Source organism: Notechis scutatus, chromosome Z (genome assembly GCF_049901735.1).
Source record: "Notechis scutatus isolate UNSWTSFEM ecotype Mainland chromosome Z, rNotScu1.2, whole genome shotgun sequence".
NCBI lineage: Eukaryota > Metazoa > Chordata > Lepidosauria > Squamata > Elapidae > Notechis > Notechis scutatus.
The window spans coordinates 75,236,560-75,257,104 of NC_142025.1; the positions used below are offsets into that span (position 1 = coordinate 75,236,560).

A 20,545-nucleotide genomic window follows, 5' to 3' on the forward strand; every position below is an offset into this window, starting at 1 on the left:
AGCATAAACTAGGTCCCCTTCATTAAACCCCCTGGTATTGCTGGATGAATCCAGAGGCTTCTCTGGCATATATGTGGGATGAAGCCTGTCTAGGACCTTTCTGAGCCGTCGGCCCATTAATAATTCGGCTGGGCTGCAATTGGTGGAAGGGCATGGAGTTGTATGTTGGATAAATAGGTATTGGGCTATTCTTGCTGGCCATGGTCCTTTGCCAGGGCCTCCTTTGCTGACCGTATACCTTGTTCTGCCAAATCATTACTAGAAACATTACTAGGGGCAACTAAGGCATGCCTTATTCCCAGCCCTATAAGGAATAATTCAAAACTTCTGGACGTAAATTGTGGGCCATTATCTGAAACTACCAGGTCAGGAAGCCCATGGGTGGCAAATATCTTTTGTAATGCTATGCTTACAGCCTCAGCCATGGTGGAGGTCATCAGAATTATTTCCACCCATTTCCACCCATTTGGAGAAGGCATCAATCACAATTAAAAAGGTTTGACCCTGAAAGGGCCCAGCAAAATCAATATGCAGTCGGGACCAGGGACCTCTAAGAGTTTCCCATTCCCTGACTGGTGTCCCTGAGAGGTAAGGGTCTTGATTCCTAACATTGCTGGCACCCTGACACCCATTCTGTGATGGCCTGGTCCATCCCATGCCACCACACGTAACTGCAGCCCAATGCCTTCATATGCACTATACCTGGGTGACCCTTGTGACGTGCTTCCAGGATTGGTTTGTGTAATGTGGAGGGAAACACCACCCTGCTTCCCCATAACAAACACCCCCTGCTGGTGGACAGTTCTTGCTGCCGTATCTTGAATGGACGTAAGTCAGCGTTTACAGGCCCTTGTGGCCACCCCTTTTTCACCCAGTCCAGCACTTGTATTAATTGTTTATCTTTTGCTGAATGTGCAGCAATGTCTGCAGCAGTCATTGGGAACTGGTGGTGGTGATCTATCAGGAGGATAGACTCCTCGGCTTCAGGTTCCTCTGCAGCAACTGGTAGAGGGCATTTGCTCAGGGCATCACGTGGCTGAGGTGCTTGCCCGGGCAATAGGATAAATTGTAAGAGTATGCAGCCAAGAATACTGCCCATCTTGTCATGCATGGGGAGAAAATCTGAGGAGTTTGTTTGTCCCCAGCAAAAATACCCAGCAGGGGTTTGTGGTCTGTTATCAGTTCAAACTTGTGTATAGGTATACACAATATAGGAATATAGGTATTCGTGAAAACGTTTAATGAACATGATGACTGCAAGAGCTTGTCAATTTGACTATAATTACATTCTGCAGGTGTAAGAGTCCTTGAGAAAAAAGCTAAAGGGGCCTCAGAACCATTATGCATTTAGGCTCAAAACCGCCCCTACTCCATAGGGAGAAGTATCACAAGCCAGAACCAGGAGCAAACATTCATTGAACTGGATAAGCACAGTCTGAAGTAAGCAAGTCCTTAACAGCTCTGAATGCATTTGCCATATCCAGGGAAATTTCTTATCTAAGAGTCTGTGCAGAGGCTCTGCTACTGAGGCTTTGTGCAGGATAATATAGCCGGATTTTATAATATAAAAGTTTAGTAGGCCCAGGAAAGCTTGCAATTCGGTTTTGTTGGTTGGTATGCGTGCGTTCTTGATTGCCTGAACCATTGCTGTCATAGGATGTGATCCAGCAGCATCGATCAGGAATCCTAGGAACTTTACTTTAGAGACCCCTAAATGGCACTTGCTTTTCTTAAGCTTGAGGCCTGTGGCCTGAAATCTTTTAAACACTTCCCTTAGGCTGTTTAAAAGTGTGGTCTCATTGTTAGCTGATACTATTATGTCATCAAAGTATGGAACAACTTCAGGGATACCATGTAAGATCATGTTCTGAAAGATCCCTGGGGCTGCACTTATGCCAAACTGTAACCTATTACATTTGAATGCACCTCTTGTGGTAATATATTTTATTAATCATTTTATCATTTTCTGTAAGGCCTTTGAATACTAGCAGTAAGTCTAGGGAGATGTGGGCATTCTTGGTGGGGGTAGGAGTATCTTTGCTCAGAGTGCCTCATCCTGTTTTGATTCTGCCAGTTTAGAAGGAACAGGAAAATGGGTGAAAGTTCAAGGTACACAGTTGTGCTTTCTCATGGGACTTTCCAAACTTTCCCATGAGACTTTCTGTGGCTGTATGATCTCATCCTAGCAAGGTAACATCTGGGACTTTCCAAGATTGTGTGTTCTCATGCTGGTGAAGTAATCTCCTGTTGAGGTCATTGTTTTCTGAATATGCAGACTGTATTTTTGCTTGTGTTTTTTCTCAATAAATACTGCTACCTGAGTTCACTCAGGGTTGGCATTTTCTCAGAGACAGTTCCCTGTGTCTCATTTCAAATGTCAATCCACCATAAATGGTGACCCCGACGTGATAGCTTGGAAAGCTATACGTTTCCCGCATCCTATACTCATCGTCGCGGACGCCGACTGGGCCCTCATCTTCTTCGCTGGACGAAGATAGATTCTTTCGTGAGTATGGGGGAGATCTCTCGAAGGCTCAGAAAGAGCACATCAGGGAATTGAGAGGGATCATTGGGAATAGTTTTGGGTTTGGAATTGGCAGTAGGGGTTGTGCTGTAGGAAAGAAAGAAATTGAGGACTTACTACAGTATGTTTGGAAAAATATTAAGTCATATCCGGAGGGAGGTAGTATTAAAGTAGAGTCCTGGAAAAAGATAGGGAAATTTTTGCACGAGGAACCTCGTGCCCCTTCTTCAATTTTGTTAACCTGGAGGGTGATTATGGATGCGTTAGCTACTTATGAACAACCGCTCCTAGCACCCCCGAAGAAGGTTTGCCGCTTTACCATGCGGTACGTTTGTTGCCGCTGACGGCACCTCCAGATAAATCTGGGGGACTGTCTGCAACTAGAAATACTTTGTCAGAGGATAAGAGTTTACCTTTAAGGGTTCAGGTGGATGCAGTTACTGCAGCTATTCAAGAAGCAAAGAATAGAGGGGAATTATCAGGAGATGATTTGGTGGAGTTTGGAGTAGAAGTTCAACTTAATCCAGTGGAAATTGTCATAGATGCTGCATTAAATCCGCAGCGGGAGTGGAAGCCTTTACCTCTCAGGATTTTGAGGGAAGTTAAGCAAGCAGCAAAAGAATATGGTGTTAGATCGCCATATACTCAGGCATTGTTAGAAGCAGTTGGTTATGGAAATAAAATGATTCCGGCTGACTGGAAAGCTCTGTTGAATATGATTTTAACTCCAGCTCAATATTTGGTGTTAGATCAGAAATGGAGACAGCTGGCAGTCCAGAGGGGAACAGCAAATGTTACCCCAGATCAGCTTTACGGAGCTGGTAATTTTACAACAGTGGAACAACAGAGAGATGGTATGCCTGAGGAAGGGTTCGTTCTTCTCCCACAATTAATTTTTCAAGCCGTAGGGGCTCTCCCTGACGGCGAAGGTGGTGAGAAGACCTTTACTAACATCAAACAAGGGAACAATGAACCCTATGAAAATTTCATTAGCAGACTGAAATTGACTATTGAAAGACAAATTGATAATCAATTTGCCCAGAAAGAGTTGCTTTTTAAGTTAGCAGTAGAACAAGCTAACACAGATTGCAAAAAGATTTTAAATCCACTTATAGCAAGTGGAGAGCGAGAAATCGCGGATTTGATTAATGCATGTAGAAAGGTAGGGAGTCAGTCTTTTAACATGGAAACTTTAGCTCTGGCTTTACAAACAGGACATGCTCAAAAGGGGAATTGTTTCAATTGTGGGAAGCCTGGACATTTTAAAGCGCAATGTCGGGCTCCTGGAGGAGGTCAGAGTCAGCAGAATAAGAGATCAATGGGACAGGGTGTTCGTCCTAAATCAGTATGTCCAAAATGTAAGAAAGGATACCATTGGGCATATCAGATGCTCCTACAGTTTTTACTGATGGAGGGAAAAATTTTGGTGCTTGTGTTTGGAAAGATAAATCTGGAATTTAGCATAAAAAAGTGACTTCAGAGCAGAAGTCTGCCCAGCAGGCAGAACTTGCTGCTGTAGTTTTGGCTTTTCAAAATTTTCACAATCAGGATTTTAATTTAATAGTGGATTCATTGTATGTGTATAATTTGTTACCCTTTGTAGCAGGTTCTTATTTGTCTCCTGGAATATCACCTGATATTTTAAGATTGCTTTTGCTGTTACAAGGATGTTTGGAGCAGCGTGTGAATGTGTGTTTTGTTGCTCACATTCGTAGTCATAGTAATTTGCCTGGAATTTTATCACAAGGTAATGCCAAAGCTGACAGTGCTGTAACTTCAGTTCTCACTGTCCAGCCATGGGACAGTCATAGTTATTTTCATCAAAACGCTAAAGCATTGGCACAGCAATTCAAACTTACTACTGCAGAAGCTGCTGCCATAATTCAACAATGTCCAACTTGTTCAAAGCAGGGTACAACTATCCCTATGGGAGTTAACCCCAGAGGGTTGAAACCTTCAATGATTTGGCAAATGGATGTTACTCAATATCCACCATTTGCGCCCTGGAAATATATACATGTAACTGTGGATACTTACTCAGGATTTTTAATGGCTACCCCTCAAAGAGGTGAGATGGTTAAACATGTCATCAATCATTGCATTAAGACTTTTTCAGTTGCTGGTACACCTAAAACTTTAAAAACTGATAATGGTGCGGCTTATCGGAGCACCGGTTTTGATCAGTTTTGCAAACAATGGTCTGTGGAACATAAATTTGGGATTCCATACAATTCTACTGGGCAAGCTATTGTAGAACATCATAATTCCACGCTCAAGACCATGTTGACTAAATTAAATAAAAAAGGAGGGAAGCTCCTGGGGCTTCCGGCGATTCAAGATCAATTAAATCTAGCTTTATATACTTTAAATTTTTTAAATTTGTCTGGTAACCCCCCTGCGAGCGCGGCCAGCAGGCATTTTTCTTCTCCTTCTACAGATGCGGTGAGACCTCGGGTGTTGGTGCGGTTCCTTCCAGATCCGGCATGGGTTCCTGCTGAGCTGATAACGTGGGGACGTGGTTATGCAGCAGTTGAACATCTTGGTCAAATTCGTTGGGTTCCTGGTCGGTGTGTTCGACCTGATCATTCGCAGGCACCTGTGAAGGAAGTTTCGGAACAGCAGGATGGCGCATCTGTGGTTCCTGATCCTGCTGATTCTGCCTAATCTGTCCTGGGCTGCTCGGGTGCAGAGAGAGCAGCGACAGCATGTTCAGCGTGCCGGAGATTTGGGCGATGATTTGTGGACAGATAATAATTACATTAAAGATTTGCACACAACTGCCAAAAACTTGAACATCACCAATTGTTGGTTGTGTATGCACCTTCCTGGGAGAGTGGGAGAAGGACTGACTCTACATGGAGTTCCATTTAATCGGTCTACTTTGCAGACCGGAAAGCATAACATTTCATATGCCATGAACTTCACGGTCAAGGTGAAGACTGCACTGCAGTCTCCAGCACATTTATGTTTCCAAAACATTACAAACTCGCAATTCTTGGGGAATCATAGTGTCTGCAATTACACTATTAAGTGGACAAATGGTTCAGAGAACAACATAACTTGGGTAAATGGGAAAAATGAGTCTGACGCATTTGGCCAGTATCAATATCTAGACATGAAACAGCTGATGCAAGCGGCAAGTCAACAAGGTTATGTACAGCTGGAAGGGTTTTGGTTTTTATGCGGACTGTGGGCATATCGACAAATCCCTGCAAATTGGTCAGGGACATGTACTTTGGGGTTTGTCATTCCGGTTATCTATAAGTTAGATACATTACCTCCTGATGTTCGGATCCGAAATCGTCGGAATTGGATTCGGGTCTAACCATGGGAGGTAATCTATGGACACAAATTTCTCGAGGTCTTATCCCACCTTTGGGAATTGCTATGAACTATAGGGATATTCATATTTTAAATAATTTTACTGTTGCTATGTTTAATGATACTATAAAGAATATTAAGATGATTAATGTAGAAATGTCTGAAATTCGTACAGTTACTTTGCAAAATCGATATGCTTTAGATATTATGTTAGCTGCTCAAGGAGGAGTTTGTGCTTTAATTCATTCGCATTGTTGTGTTTTTATACATAATTATGAGCCAAACATTACAAAAACTGTTCAGGACATGGAAGATCGTATTGCTCAGCATCAATCTGGAGCCGATGGGTTTAATGCATCATTCTGGGACAGTCTGTGGTCCTGGCTTCCTGATGGATCATGGTTTCGCTCCTTATTGCAAGGGGTTGTTATTATTATTGCTATATGTATCTTATTATGTTGTTTTATTCAATGTATTCCTAATCTATTACAAATGTGTACCTCAGTCTTCCGGCGTGTGGGATCAGATCGTGAGGGAACTGTGTACTATGCCACTAAAACACCCCCTATCTTTGAATAAATAAAAAGGAGGGAATGTGGTAATATATTTTATTAATCATTTTATCATTTTCTGTAAGGCCTTTGAATACTAGCAGTAAGTCTAGGGAGATGTGGGCATTCTTGGTGGGGGTAGGAGTATCTTTGCTCAGAGTGCCTCATCCTGTTTTGATTCTGCCAGTTTAGAAGGAACAGGAAAATGGGTGAAAGTTCAAGGTACACAGTTGTGCTTTCTCATGGGACTTTCCAAACTTTCCCATGAGACTTTCTGTGGCTGTATGATCTCATCCTAGCAAGGTAACATCTGGGACTTTCCAAGATTGTGTGTTCTCATGCTGGTGAAGTAATCTCCTGTTGAGGTCATTGTTTTCTGAATATGCAGACTGTATTTTTGCTTGTGTTTTTTCTCAATAAATACTGCTACCTGAGTTCACTCAGGGTTGGCATTTTCTCAGAGACAGTTCCCTGTGTCTCATTTCAAATGTCAATCCACCATACCTCTGTGAATAACTATTGTCTGAGCCTCTACGGTGGCTGAGTCCACCGGGAGCTGTTGGTAAGCTTGAACCATATCAAGCTTAGCAAAGATCTTGCCATTACCCAGTGAGTGCAACAGATGTTACACTTGTTGGAGTGCTAAATTCATGGTGGCCTTGTAATCTGCACACACCCTAACTGACCCATCAGCCTTGATTAGTGTCACTATGGGGGTCTCCCATGGGGCATGATCCACCGGTTCAAGTACCCCTTGAGCAATAAGCTTATCGAGCTCAAAATCAATTTTTGGGTGGAGTGCGAAGGGCACTCGCCGTGCTTTTAGTCGTCTTGAAGTGACTTTTGGGTCTAAATTTAATGAAATTGGTTTTCCAATGTATTTGCCCAATTCACTGTTGAAAACACTAGCAAAATCCTTTGCTAGAGTGTCTATGGTGTCTGTCCCTTAGCCATTGGTGGCATGAACTGCACTTATGGCAAGACCAAGGGAGCCAAACCAATCTAAGCCCAGAAGGCTGGGCAATACCCTCTCAACTACTATTAGTTGGAGGCGACCTTTAAATTGTTTGAATTCTACTGCTACCTTACTGCTTCCCAAAATGGGAATGGTATTCCTTGATAATCCTTAAGTTTGAGGGAACAGGGTCTCAATCTTTTCTTTGACATCTTGGGCACCAATTTGACATCTTGGGCACCAATCTTTTGATAGTGCTCCAAGATACCAAAGACTGTCAACCTCCATTTGCCAGTTTAGTCCTATTTTAACTGTTAATTTTTTTTCTTAATGGATAATTTGGTTTGCTGGGGTTTATTATCCTTGGGTTTATTGAATAGTTATCCCTTTGGATTGTGAAACAATCTTCCCCTTGCCTAGGGAACTTCCTAAAGTTTTCCTTGGTGGGTTTTGCAGGGCTATTTTAGAAGACATTATATATGGGAGTCTTTGTGGTTAAATTGGGAGAAGATCAAAAGACAATGTTATTTGAAAATTCCAGTTTGGTTATCGACCATTGAAGCATTTTCCTATCCTATAATTTATAAGAAGGAACAAACAGTTAGATATGGGGAAATACTGGATGAAAAGGGTGAACTTAAATCGATGCAAAACTTAGAGGAACAAGGTATAAAGATGAATTGGTTTTCATATGCGCAAATACATTCAAGGTATGATGAAGATTTTAAAACAGAGGGATTTTATGATAAATTGACTGATTTAGATAAGATCTTGACAGGTACTGATGAAAAGGTGATTAAAAAATTATACGGTTATTTACTGGAAATTAAATTAGAGGAAGAACAAGTCAAAGAAACTATGATTGCTTGGGGGAAGAATTTTGGATATGGGATTGATTTAGAGAAATGGCAAAAATTGTGGTCTCAAAATTATAAAATGACTATGTCAACAGCTTATAAAGAAAATTTGTATAAGATGTTTTACAGGTGGCACTTTCCCCCGACAAGAATAGCAAGAATGTTCAAGAATAAATCTGAAAAATGCTGGAAATGTCATCAGATACCTGGCTCATATTACCATATGTGGTGGACTTGCGAGGATGCTAGAAAATACTGGACTAAAATTCGCATGTGGTTGGAAGAAATGACAAAGAAGCACAGATTTGAAACCAGAGATCTTTTTATTGGGAATCTTACCTGATACATATAATAAAGATTTGAAATACCTGATTGTAAATGTATTAACAGCGGCTAGGATTGTATTTGCTAAAAACTGGAAAAATGAGAAAATACCATTGCAGGAAGAAATTATTAAGAAAATATTGGAATGTGCTGAAATGAGTAGATTGACATTTGAAATTAGAGAACAAGAGGATAAATTTTTTTATAAAATTTGGGACCTTTTCTATCAATGGTTGGAAGATAAAATACAATAATAGAATATTTAGAATTTTAGATAACAATGAATATATAAAGAGATATTTTTTTTCTTTTTTATTTGATATCACATTTATAAAATGTCTTCAGGATAGATTTGGTATGATTATATGATTTGTTATAAAATAAATTAAGTAAATTATAGTTATCTCACAAAGTATGAATTAATAAAATCATAGTCAAATGATTGTTTAATAGTGATACTAGGGTATATAATTTTTGATTGATAATATGAGTTATTATGTAATGTAACTGTAATTGAGACTATGAAATGAATGCACAAAAACTGGTAAACCAACCGACACACTGTTTGTATATTTATGAAAGAAAGCTGGATGTTTTTATGTTTTGTTTGTTTTGTTTGTCTTTAAAAACTAATAAAATTGTTTTTTTTTTAAAAAAAGAACAGCGCTCTTCACTGGCTGCTTATTAAGTCTACCAGATCGTTCACCTCCAGGAAACAATCAAATCTCTCTATGTATGACTCCCAGGTTTCTGTGGCTGCATCGAATAGCATGAATGAATTCATTCAGCTGCCATTCTGACAAGTTCCAGAGAACCACTGTTTTCTTGAGACTGGCCGGTTGGTATAAGTAACGTTTAGCCCCTCAGAGTGACTTGCTCTTTTGTGCCTCAATGCGGAGGTCTTTAAACTTGCGTATTGCCTCAGGAGGTGGTTGAATCCCACCTTCGTCGCCAGTGCTTCGTTCTGGGAGACAAACACACAAACAGAGGCAAGGCGGCTAGTCAAGGTTGCTCAGGCATTATTTAAACTTTTGCACGCTTTAAATGTGACTGCTCAGCTCAGCTATGAGGCAACAACTGTTGGCCCTTTTGACAGCTCCTTTTATACTGAGCTATCAAACTGGTGACCAATCAGGTTGCGGCTGGGCGCCCCCTGCTGGAACAGACCAGAGGGAGAACTGAAGATCTACAGGTCAGGCATGGGTTGCTCAGTGTCCTAGCTCAGTGATCCCCAACCTTTTTTATGCCGCGGCCCGATACCGGCATCAGCTGGGCGCCGTGGCCCGGTACCGGCATCAGCTGGGCGCCGCCATCTTTTTGATGAAAAAGTGCTTCCGGTGACCTCACCGGAAGCACTTTTTCATCAAAAAGATGGCGGCGCTACGCCTCGGTGAGCTTTCTGGGTAGAAATGGCTTTCACCCGGAAAAGCTCACCGAGCGCTGAGCGCCACCATCTTTTTGATGAAAAAGTGCTTCCGGTGAGCTTTCACCCGGAAAAGCTCACGGAAGCACTTTTTCATCAAAAAGATGGCGGCGCCAGCAAACCAGCGGCCCGGTAGGACTTGTTCCGCGGACCAGTACCGGTCCGCGGACCGGTGGTTGGGGACCCCTATCCTAGCTGATCAGACTGAATCTGTCAAAGGTTGATTAGCTTAGCTCCGCCCATTTTGGGTGGCCACTCCCAGCTTTTGGTGAAGACATCATGAGAGACAGGACTGCCTCTGAAACAAAAATCAAGACCAGGTTATCAGCCCCCCCTCCCCCCATCGGCCCACATCCCAGAGCAGATCAATCAGGGTGGGGCTGACCTATCTAGCCTACAAGGAGAAATGGCGTTCAGGTAAGACAATGCCCGTTTTCCCTTGTAAGGTTGCGATAGGTCAGGCATGGCACATACCAAAGATGGATTGTCATCAGGAGGGTTCATGTCTGGTCCTGGTCCCCATTTCTCTCTGATGACTCTTTGCAGAACCCTTCTGCCAAACACAGCATCTACTGAAGTGAAAGAGTCCAGACGGTAGTGCCAGATGAAATGAGATGGGAATGTCCAAGTGGCTGTCTTGCAGACCTCTTCAATTGAAGCCTGCATTGCCCAGGCTGCTGTTGAAGCAGCACTGCGAGTAGAATGAACCATAATACCCTTGGGTACCAGGAGCGAGTGACTCAAGTACACCCTGGAGATACATGACTTGATCCATCTGCTGACTATACATGGAGTTACCTTACCCCCCCAATGTAGCAGGTTGGAAAAAACAAAATAGGGATTCCGTTCTGCGGAGTTCGGAGGTCCTTTTGATATAAATCTTCAAGGTCCTACGCACATCTAGGGTGTGCCCAGATTTTTCCAAGTCACGGTTTGGGACAGAAATCTGGAAGAACCAATTCTTGTGCTCTGTGGAACAAGGTATTGACTTTAGGAATGAATGCTGGATCCACCCTCAAAACCACCCGGTGAGGATATATATATATATGTCTGGATAAACTGAAAGAGCCACCAACTCAGCTACTCTCCTGGCTGAAATGATAGCCACCAAGAAGGCTACCTTAACTGTCAGGAGATGCAAACTAGCCAATTTGAGAGGTTCAAATGGAGCCTTAGTCAGGGACTGCAACACCTTTAACAGGTCCCACGTAGGGTACCTGTGGACCACTGGAGGGCAAAGATTAGAAGCACCTTTGAGGAACCTGTGGACTGTAGGATGGTGCGCTAAGGACTCCAACTTGCTGCAAGTTAGCACCAATGATAGAGCTGCCGAAGGGTATTGGGAGAAAGGCCTCTATCCAAACTCGCCTGTAAAAATTCCAAAATCTGTGTTACTGAAGCCTCTAGAGGCTGAATCTTTGATTTTGAACACCAAAGGTAAAAAGCTTGCCAAGTAACGTCATAGATGCGGATGGTGGAAGGTCTCCTGGAGGCCTGAATGGTTCTGATAACTCTGTTGGATAGTTGGGTGCATTTTAAAATGCTCCACTCAATCGCCAAACTGTCAGCTGTAGCCACTGGGGCTCTGGATGAATCAGGGACTCCTGGGGGAGAGAGGTATCTTCCTTAGGAATCTGCCAAGGATGAACTATTGGGAAACCCATTAAATTTGCGAACCAAGGGTGATGAGGCCAATAAGGAGCCACCAAAATAAATTTGCCAATACCTTACGCACCACGGCCAACAGCAGAGGCAAGGAAGGGAAGCATACAACAACCCCTGAGGATACCTGCTGCGGAGAGCGTTGGTTCCTTCAGCCCCTGGGGTAATAAGCCTAGTAAAAAATCTTGGTAATTGTGCATTTAATGGAGTGGCAAACAAATCCACTACAGGAAGTCCGAATCTCTGAGTCATTTGGAGAAAAAGGAAAGGATGCAGCCTCCATTCAATCTGGTCAATAGTAGCTCTGCTGAGCCAGTCTGTTATCACTGTCAGGAATATGTTTAGCCTGGATGGATAGATGTCTTTCTGTCCATATACCCAAAGCCTCAGCTTCTGATATAAGGGGTTGGGACCTGATACCTCCCTGCCTGTTAATGTGGGCTTTGGTGGCTACATTGTCCGTCATGATAAGACATGTATGCCAGTAACCTGTTGACTAAATTTCCTGAGAGCCAAACAAACAGCTCTGAGTTCCAGCCAATTAATATTGTGCGCCCATTCCTCAGTTGACCATATGCCTTGAGCCGTATGTGAAGCCAGATGAGCTCCCCAACCCGATAAACTGGCATCAGTAGTGAGGATGAGTCTGTCCTCCTACCTGAAGGACAGACCCTTGGAGATGGCTTAGGAGAGCCACCAATGAAACACCTTCTTGGGCACCCTGACCTTCATCAAGGAGTGACTCTTATCTAATTTTTGATGAGGTAAGAGGAATCACTGGAGGGCTCTGGAATGGAGCCTGGCCCAGGAAACAATGCCTATACATGACACCATCTTACCTAATAGTTGAGAGAGGTGAGCCAATGGAGTGGAACCCGCTCTCCGGATACCTTTAGCTAGTAACTGCAGGCTGTCCTGCCGTTCCTGGGAAAGGAAAACCTGTCAATAGTAGCTTCCATATGAAGCAGATAAGTGGAGGGGGTAAACTGACACTTTTTAACATTTATTGAGAAACTGATATCCTGCAAAACCGAAATAGTAGTCTGCAGGTCCCTCCTTGCCCCTTGAAAAGATGAGGATAAGATCAATATATTGTCTAAGTAACATTGCAGACACACCAGAAGTGTACGCAGATGCATGGCCAAGGTAGCCAATACCTTTGTGAAAACTCTAGGGGCTGAAGATAACCCAAAAGGGAGAGCCCTATATTGGAAATGATTTCCCTGATAGCAAAAACGTAGGTAACACCTGTGGGAATGACAAATGGGAATATGTAAATAAGCTTCTGACAAATCAATAGATGTATGGAAGTCCCCTGCCTAATGCTCTCCAGGATAGTCTGGAGAGAATGCATTTTAAAACGCCTGTAAACTATGAATTTATTGAGCTTTGCAAATTGATAATTGCTCTACACACACACACACACACACACACACACACAAATGAGACCTTGGGGATAACAAAAAGTCTGAAAAAAAATGTTGGTCTGTGGGGACCTTTTGGATGGCTCTAAACTCCAGCAAATGCTGGATGGCTGATTCCATGAGCCCCCTTCTCACCCTGTCCCTTGAAATAGGACAGGGGATAAAAAACCTCAGAGGAGTGGAGTAGAATTCTAACGAAAGACCCAATCTTACGGTATTTAAAACCCAGGTGTCTGATGTAATCTCCCCCCATTTGTCAGCAAACATGGCTAAAACATGGGAAGTGTGAATGCCCCCCCAACCCCCAAAGCTTTAACTTGACTGTTAATCCCCCTCCTTTACGACGGCGCCCGTCCACCCCCCTGCCTACCTCTTAGTGCCCAGTATTCACCTATATCTTTTCTTATTATCTTGAACATTGGCGATGGTATGGGCGACTTCCTCCTCCTCGAAAGGGCCGCTTGCCTGAGAACTGTTGTCTGCCCTTGCCTGCTCGATCTGACGGTGGTTCAGGCTGTTGATAAGGAGACTTGGCAGACTGATGGAAGCTGGGTCCCAGTTCTGCCCTGAAGGATGGGTGTCTAAAGTATGGGGCAGGCTGACGGAAGCACTTTCCTCTTGTCCTTGGACTCCACAAAGAACGGATCTAAGGCTTCCCCAAATAGCTTGTCACCTTGGACCAGAGTCGATGCCAGCTTCCATTTTCTCCTGCCTTCAGTCTGCCAATTTTGCAGCCAACACATGCGCCTGGCTGCGACAGAAGCAGCAATGGCTTTGGTGGCAAACCTGGCTTTGTAGAGTGGCATCTGCTGTGAACTCTGCTGCAGCTACTATCTTATTAAGATCCTGATGAGTTCGGATATCTGAAACTGGGACCCTGTCCTGTACTTGTTTGAGCCATCTGAGAGATATTCTTGCGAAGAACAAAGCCACTGTGGATGCTTTAACGGCCCAAGCAGCTTCCTGTTGAGATCTCTGCAAAGACTGTTCGATCCTTTTTTCCTCAGCTTTGAGGACGACTTCTGGGTCAGAAGGAGTCGTAGAAGTAGAAGCCAAGGATGCTACAGGGGCATCTACGATGGGCACTTGGAGGCTCTTGGTGACGTCTGGTCCCACACTGAAGAACCTGCAGTCGGAAGACAATAGATTGGGGCCCGAAGCAGGCGATTCTAGCTGTTTCTGTACCACCTTCAAAAAAAACTTGGGGAATGGTACCACTTCCTTCTTCATGGTAGGCTCATCAAAGCGAGTATCTGATTTCGTGGGAGGCTGATCGCCAGACTCTTTGTCATCTGCATCTCTCAGGTTGGCTGTATTCTGAGCCTTGAAGAGCAAGTACTTGAATAACGTAGGGTGGAACAGGCCTGAAAAAACTGGAATTTCCAGAGTTAGACCTTCATCATCTGACAGGTCAGACTCATGTTTATCTGTTTTCCCTACCAAGGAGGAAGCAGCATAAACAGATGGAGCATAAGCAGAAGCAGCTGGAGAATCATTTTCCTGAACCAAGGAACCCCATTCTGATGCCACCTGTTCACGAGATGGAAGCACAGACGCCTCTGATACTTCTGAAGAGTGATGGATAAACCATTGAATGCCTTCAGCAATTCCCTTTCTGATAGTTCTATCTATCAATAGCTGCATATTACCCGGGATCTCCAATTCAGAAGACTCAGCACGTCTGAGTACTGCAGCAGGTGTAAACGTGGCCTCCATCCCAGGCCTACTGCCCGCTTGCTCCTGTCAAGGTTCCGGCCTGAAGCCTCCTTGTGGATCTCCATAAGGCCTTCCCTTAGCAATAGGATGTTGTTTGGTGTCACTTTTACCTGCATTTGGGGACCAAACCGAAGCCATGGCCCTGGAAGAAGGACCCGGTTCCTGTTCCTGAGGACCAACTGCACTATGATGAGAAGCAGGAGAGGTCTCTTTGTCTGGAGATCTGATCTTTGAGGCTTTTTGTACCTTGGCAATTTGCTTCTCTGGGGCCTTCTGCCAAATAGAAGCATCCTTCTCCTCCACCTTAGATGCCTTCTTTGTTAGCAAGGCCTGCTTCCCTTGCTTGCTCCTTGGAATCAGAGTGGAGGAAGTTGCACTGTGGAATTTTCCTGCTCTGGAGGCCCTGCTGCCTCTAGGGGCGTCCGCCATCTTGAATGTAGGAGGCCTTTAGCAGATAACAGCCCTGTGCAAGGAGGAGAAGTACACGTAGGGAATTAAGGTAGGGAATTTCCTTTCTTCTTACCCCTTAGCTCCAGCCAATCCTCTTCAGCCCTATACAACTTCAGTAGGATGTTTTGACACTTCCTACTGGGACTAAAACCCATTGGGGACTAATAGGACCTAAGTTATAGACCAGACCCGGCCTTGAGGCCTAGAGGGTCTGGTCTATCTCAGAAAAAGGGACCATCAGAACTTTTAAGAAATAGTGCCTCACCTTTCGTAGTCTTCTGGACCAGCTGCTTCCAGAGGCCGATGGCCTAGCACTGGTCCCTTGGCACTGGAGTGGACTGAAAAAGTGGACCGATTCACCTGCTTATTCAAAATGGCCACTGCCGGCCATGCAGTCCTCCCCTTCACCGTGGAGGCCCTAACAATGGCCTGTGGCCTTGAAACATGCAAACTGAAGCTGTCCGCTATAAAAATGTGGGCTGATGCCACCTGCTGCCACAAAATGGCCCCCTGGCTCTGCGGTCTCTTCACCATGGAGATCTGAAAGTCAGCCCCGCAGCCTTTGCCAGCTGCTCTGTACTGCTGGAGCAGCAATCAGCTGTTTTGTAGCTCTGACAAAGTCAGAGCTGCGTTTTTTTATTTTTTATTCCTTTTCTCTCTTAAAAAAGTAAAACTGCCTTTGCCCAAGCAAAGGAGGAGAGGCAATCAATTGCGTACGTCCTGGCTGAGCACTGAGTTGAAAGCTGGGAGAGGCCAGCCACGGTAAGCAGAGCTAAGCTAATCAGTTTTTGACAGACTCAGTCCAATCAGCTAGGACAAGAGCAACCCATGCCTGACCTATTGCAGCCTTACAAGGGAGAATGTTGATATTTGTCCCGGCAATCTTAATTCCAACTTTTGATTCATCTAGCTCCGCCTTTCTCATGATTTGCTCTGAAAATAAGTTAAATAGGCAGGATGACAGTATGCAGCCTTGCCAAACTCCTTTCCCAATTTTGAACCAATCAATGCTTCTGTGTCCAGTTCTTACTGTTGCTTCTTGACTAGCAAACTCCTAGAAGCAAACGAAATCATAACCAAATGCCGACATGGGTTTGTCAAAAACAGATCATGCCAGACAAATGTTATTGCATTCTTTGACAAAGTGAGAAAAGTGGACCAGAGGAAGCTTGTAGATATAATTTACTTGGACTTCAACAAGGCATTCGATAAATTAAACCTCAACCTACTACAGGTAGTCCTCGAGTTACAGATGTAATGGAGCCTGCCCATTACATTCATAACTTGAGGATTCATAGGAATGAATTGCATAATTTGACTGTGATCATTCCCTGCTTTTGCCCATGCATTTGCTAATCAAATGCAGGGGTTAAGTGCACATGAGGTATTTCAGAGTAGGGAAGGCCATGGACCCTAACGATGAGACAGGCTACTTGCTTCAGACACCCAAGGCATCCTCTGACCCACTGGGATACCTCATCCTCCCTCCCCTGGAGTCTCTTAAATTGTCTCTCCCACCATCCTGCCACACCGGGTCACTTAGCTTGTGAAGATCCGTCTCCTTTCCAGTCTTTCAGCCATGGTTTCTTTGGATGCTTGCAATTTCAGTGCAAAGAGCTCTTGAAAGACTTTGGGGCAGTGAAATTGTGTTGCTTCAAGTCTCCCATCAACTTGCAAACACCTTTCACACCATCTCAGTTTTGGTGCGAGGAGCATTTGCAAGCTGACGAGCCTTTGGGCAGTGAAATTGTGTTGCTTCAAACCTCTTATTGGCTTGCAAAGGCTCTGTGTGCCAAGATTGGGATGGTGCAGAAGGCATTTGCAAGCTGATGGAAAGCTTGAAGCAATGCAATTTCACTGCCCCAAAGTCTCATTGGCTTGCATGCACTCTTCGGCCAGATCTGGTATAGAGGCCTTGATTCACAGAGAACAGAAGCCTGTACCATATTTAGGGCAAAAAGCTTTGTAAATGGAGTAGCTTTCCCTCTGTTTGCAAAGCCTTTTGCAGCAGATCTTGTGCAGGCCTCAGTTTGTAGAGAACATAGGCCTAAAGTACTGTAGTGTGAGATCACGCAAGATCAATAGTGCAAGATTTTGTGCTACTGATCTTGCATGGTTTCTCACTATTTTAGGCCTGTTTTCTGCAAAGGAACCAACAGCTTGCTAGATTGTTGCAAGGCCCAATGGTTGTGGAGACCCAGCCAGGGGGAGCAGGGAATAGGCAGACAAATATTGCAGTGCTTATGCTGTCATTTGTAAGTGTGAATGATGGCTGCAATGCTGAAACATTCATAACTTTGGGAATAGAGGATAGGTCATAAGTTTGGGATGAGGGGTAGGTTGTAAGTTTGAATGGTTGCTAAGTGAACTGTCATAACTCAGGGACTACCTGTACTTGATAAGATAGAAAAATGTGGGTTAGACAGCATCACCACCTGATGGTTTGTAACTGGCTGATCAACTGCACTCAATGTATAGTCCTAAATGGAACTACATCTACATGGAGGGAAGTATGCAGTTGGGTACCCCAAGGCTCTGTTTTAGGCCTAGCACTCTTCAACATCTTCATCAATGATTTGGGCGAGGGAATAGATGGGGAACTCCTCAAATTTGCAGATGTCTATGGAGATTCTCAGTCATCCAGATCCTGATTGTCCCAAAGGTGCTTTTTCAAGAGGCAACTGGACTTTCTGTTTTTTCTTTGAAGACGTTTGCTTCTCATCTGGAAGTTTATCTGAATGGTGCAAATGGGTGTAAAGCATTCTTGGAACTGTTGAAAGAACTATTTGTAGATTGAAGATAGATGATGTTGTATCCCTCCCCCTTTGTTGAGAGAGAGCTGTTCAGTTTTAACATAGATGGCCTTTTGACCCCCTTTCAAACCAAGTCCACTCTGTCCAAAATGTGGACTTTGCTGTTTTCAAGAGCGGCCTGTGTCTTTTAAATACAGATGGACGGTTGAATCAGGAGTAGACATTTGTCTGAAACGGCATAGGGTTTCCTGCCTAAACAGGGGGTTGGACTCCAAGGTCATTTCCAACTTGTTATTCTGTTCTATTCTAATGTTTTCATCTGCCTTCAGCATCCTCCTATACTGCTGCTGCTGAATAAAAATCCTTGCTTTTTCTGGCATCTGGAATGATCTTGGATGATCTTGCTGTGAGTATATATTCTTGACATACACTCCCATTGTTCTTTGTTCATCTCTTCCAGGAATACCCTACCACAATAATAAGGCAGCATAGCAGGACTTGGTGCCAGAAGGGGAAATTAATTGCTCTAACTTATCCTCAGCCAGCAGGTCCAACCATGATTTAAGAAAATAATAAATATGAGATTAACGAAGAATGTTTACCATTCAATATAATCCATGCTCCAGGCTTATATTTCATATCAGCTATTTTTTTTCTTGATCAGGAAAAGAAAAGAGGACAACCTCTTCACAGGCTACTCAATCCATCTTACAAAATATATTTTTTATTATATACTAGTTTCTATTTTATCTAATTATGTAATTATAAAATTAAACATTCAGAGATCAGATTTCTTAGTAATTTTCCAATCAAGACCCCTTAGGAATGGAATGATTGTTTAAATATGAAAAAAGTTCTGATTGTTGTAGAGCTGATAGAGAATAGCATCTTTTACTCTTATACAGGTAATCCTAGAGCTGCCCACATAATGGTCATAAAACAATCATCACATAATCAACCAGATTTTATGAACATTTTTTGCAGCGGTTGTTAAGTGAATTTCCATGGTTAAGAATATCCTCAATCATTAAGTAAACTATGTGGTATTAAGTGAACCAGTTTTTTAGCAAAATATTAATTGCAGTCATGTGACTGTAGGATGATACAAACAAATGCAGGCCAGTTGTTGACTATGCAAAATATCATATGACCACAAAGGGGGTGTTGTGGTGGTAGTCAGAATTAGGTCTTATTGGGGAAATTCTCTTCGAACAGTTACTATGTGACTGATTGCAAGTTGAGAGCTACCTGTAGTAACATTCTTGTTACTATAACAATATGCAACCAAAGTCCATTTGCTTTTACTTCTAGGTTTCCAGTTTTAATATGTAAATCATAAATATGTAATTCAAAACAATTGAGTGTTCCAAAACAAAGTATGCAAAATACTTCCTTGCCAAAAAGGAGTTATTATGTCATAAGATTACCATTGAGAACCATATCTCCAGTAGTTAGTTGAATTTCATATTTTCCAAAAAGATGCATAGGTGTCCAGTGCAGCTGTACTATACTGGTTCCAGCAGCATGATCCTCTTTAAAAGAGATAGTGCCTAGGCTTGAGGCTGAAACTTTGAAGGCTTTCCCAAATTGTCTGCATGTGTAAGTGCTCACAGTGACAATATTCTGTCAGGACTGCTCATTAAATGATGTGGTTATGTATGCATAATTACTTTCATAATAATTGTCGCAAAATTGTGGTTGCCCAAGTGCTTAAAGAAGGAGCTTCAGTTGCATCAACACTGTAGAGGACTCCTTGAACACCCAATTATCCAACATACACAATTTTGAATTAACTAATTTGAATTCTATACAAATCTGACAGCTGTAACAATTTTCCCTTTGGTCTAATTCTACTATTCAGTATAGAGGAAAAATGTGCTAGCACAGAAGTCCAATTTATGAATGAAGAATAACCAGTTATAGAATCTGATACAAGAATTCAGGAACTCTGCTTTCACTCACTCTTTCACACCCCACTGACAAAAAGTTAAACTTTATAGGATCATGTTTTTTATGGAAGGTAATCTTTACAGTATCTGTGAATGTTGTAATGACGAGGCAGTCAAGGTGTTTGATCATGATCAAATGAATCATGATGAACTTTATTGGAGTCTAGTCTCGCATTTATACACATTTTTAGTAATCCTCTAACATTGGTTAACTTTGGTTATTGCTTAACTTTCGTTACTGTTTAGCATAATAATTAACACAATTAATTATCTCTAGTTAAAGTCTAACATATGTTTACTTCCTCTCTCTAATCCTCCTTTACATTAGTGATTTTGTTTGCCTGTTGTATTTGCTTTGTAAACATTCATTACCTGAGGTTTGCCATCCAGATAAGAACATTCCTGCAATTACAACTCTACATATCCTCGTTTTTTATTTTAAATGGAGGATTCAAAGATTTATGAATGCATCGCAATTGTAAAGGAGTAAGAGAGGGGGAAGGAGGATGAAACAATGCGAATAAATTTGGAATACATTGAATAAAACAACAGGTTACAATTAGTACAATAATAATAATTATAGCATAAAAGAAAAACTGTCTGAGCCAAGACCAATCAGGGAGCCAATTGGTTAGC

The 20,545-nt window shown here is 42.8% G+C and overlaps 1 long non-coding RNA gene across 1 annotated transcript in view; it reads left to right on the forward strand.

Moving 5' to 3' along the window:
• LOC148128935 (uncharacterized) overlaps positions 1-18,563 on the forward strand; it is a 29,321-nt gene extending 10,758 nt beyond the window's left edge. The window contains exon 3 of the long non-coding RNA XR_015746088.1: positions 18,421-18,563. This is a non-coding gene — a long non-coding RNA (uncharacterized LOC148128935). The remainder of the gene's footprint in view (positions 1-18,420) is intronic.
• The last annotated feature ends 1,982 nt before the right edge of the window (positions 18,564-20,545 follow it).